This window comes from Pyxicephalus adspersus, chromosome 6 (assembly GCF_032062135.1).
Source record: "Pyxicephalus adspersus chromosome 6, UCB_Pads_2.0, whole genome shotgun sequence".
In the NCBI taxonomy this organism is placed as follows: domain Eukaryota; kingdom Metazoa; phylum Chordata; class Amphibia; order Anura; family Pyxicephalidae; genus Pyxicephalus; species Pyxicephalus adspersus.
The window spans coordinates 103,450,819-103,453,210 of NC_092863.1; positions in this window are offsets into that span (position 1 = coordinate 103,450,819).

The window sequence follows — 2,392 nt, forward strand, 5'->3', positions numbered from 1 at the left end:
TTTATATAAAAATACAAGCGGGTTCTGAGAAGTTCCTGGCTTTGCCCAGAAAGCAGAGAGTCAGAGTTATGAAATAACACATTTATTCATCATTTTCCCCCTTGAGATTGATGCACTTGGTACATCGTAGTTGCAGCTTTTCTAGACCGTTCAAATAAAAGTCCTTTGATTGGGCCACAAACCAGCTCTCAGCAGCATCTTTGATGTCAGAAATGTCCTCAAAACGTTGCCCCTTCAGGTGTTTCTTCAAATTCGGGAACAGATAATAGTCGGAAGGGGCCGGGTCAGGTGAGTAGGGGGGATGGTGGACCAATTGGAAACCCAGGGTGTTCAATTTGGCAGCCACAACGTTGGACGTGTGCGCAGGTGTATTGTCCTGCAAAAAAGGATTCCTTTGGTCAACTTTCCATGGCGTTTCATCCTAATTGCCTCCTTCAGCTGGTCCAGAAGGTTAGCATAATACTGTCCGGTGATACTAGAGCCTTGAGGTAGGTAGTCCACCAACAGAATACTGTCTTTGTTCCAGAAAACAGACACCATGACTGTTTTGGACGATTTCTGGGTTTGGAACTTCTTTGGCCGCGAGGACCCGCTGTGGGGCCATTCCTTTGACTGTTCCATGGTTTTTAGGATCATAGATATGGAGCCAGGTTTCATCCTCAATCACTAACCTAGCCCAAAAGTCCTGTGCAGCTTCAAAATGGGCCGAAACGGCTTTGGATGCTTAACTCGTTCCTTCATCTGATCACTGTTCAAACATTTCGGCACCCACTTCGCTGAAAGTTTGCGAATGTCTGGGATAGTGGTGATAACAAACCCAACACATTCCCGTGAGATGTCAAGTATCTGGGCGATCTTTTTTGCAGATATTCACGGGTCCTCAATAACCAGCTCATGGACATCGCAGGTTGCCGGGTCAATTGAGGTTGGGGGGCGCCCACTGCGGGGCTCATCTTCAACGGTGAATTGCCCGGTCTTGAAACGAGATATCCAGGTTCTGACAGTGCTATAGGAAGGACACTTCTCCCCAAGTGATTGTGACATCTCAGTGTGAATGTTCTTTGCTGACTTTCCCTGGAGAAACAAAAACTTCATGACGGCCCATAACTCCAAGGACGTGAAAGTTGCTTGTGCCTCTGCCATCACAGCTTCTCACTAAAAGGAAAAACAGTTTTAAGAATCGCAAAGACCTGATATTTGCACAGTTACATACTAAGATATTAGGCTGCCATATGCCCCCACACTCATTTTTTTATTTCATCTGGAAGGGGGCAAAGCCAGGAACTTCTCAGCACCTCCTCGTATATATGTATATACAGTGAGGAAAAGAAGTATTTGATCCCTGGCTGATTTTGTACGTTTGCCCCCTGACAAAAAAATGACCAGTCTATAATTGTAATGGTAGGTTTATTGTAGGTATGAGAGACAGAATGACAACAAAAGAACCCTCAAAAACCCAGTGCTCAAAAGTCAGAGCTTGATGTGCATTGTAATGAGTAAAATAAGTATTTGATCCCCTATGGCTAGGCCATTCCAGGACCTTCATGTGCTTCTTCTTGAGCCACTCCTTTGTTGCCTTGGCTGTGTGTTTTGGGTCATTGCCATTCGAGAATACCCATTCCCGACCCATTTTCAATGCCCTGGCTTGTGGGAAGGAGGTGCTCACCCAAGATTTAACGGTACATGGCCCCGTCCATTGTCCCTTCGATGCGGTGAAGGTGTCCTGTCCCCTCAGCATAAAAACACCCCAAAGCATAATGTGTCCACCTCCATGTTTGACGGTGAGGATGGTGTTCTTTGGGTCATGGGCAGCATTCCTCCTCCTTCAAACACGGCGAGTTGAGTTGATGCCAAAGAGCTCAATTTTGGTCTCACTTGACCACAACACTTTCACCGAGTTCTCCTCTGGATCATTCAGATGTTATCTTGAGCAGGGGGACCTTGTGGGCTCTGCAAGATTTCAGGCCTTCAAGGCCCAGTGTGTTATCAATTGTTTTTTTGGTGACTATGGTCCCAGCTGCCCTGAGATCATTGACAAGTTCCCCCGTGTAGTTCTGGGTAGCTTTGTCACCGTTCTCATGGTCATTGCAACTCCACGAGGGGAGATCTTACATGGAGCCCCAGACCGAGGGAGATTGAGTTATTTTGTGTTTCTTCCATTTGCGAATTATTGCACCATCTGTTGTCACCTTCTCACCAAGCTGCTTGGCGATAGTCTTGTAGCCCAGTCCAGCCTTGTGTAGGTCTACAATATTGTCCCTGACGTCCCTGGACAGCTCGTTGGTCTTGGCCATGGTGGCTAGTTTGGAATCTGATTGATTGCTTCTGTGGACAGGTGTCTTATATACAGGTACTGTAACAAGCATGGATTAGGAGCACTCCCTTACAGAGG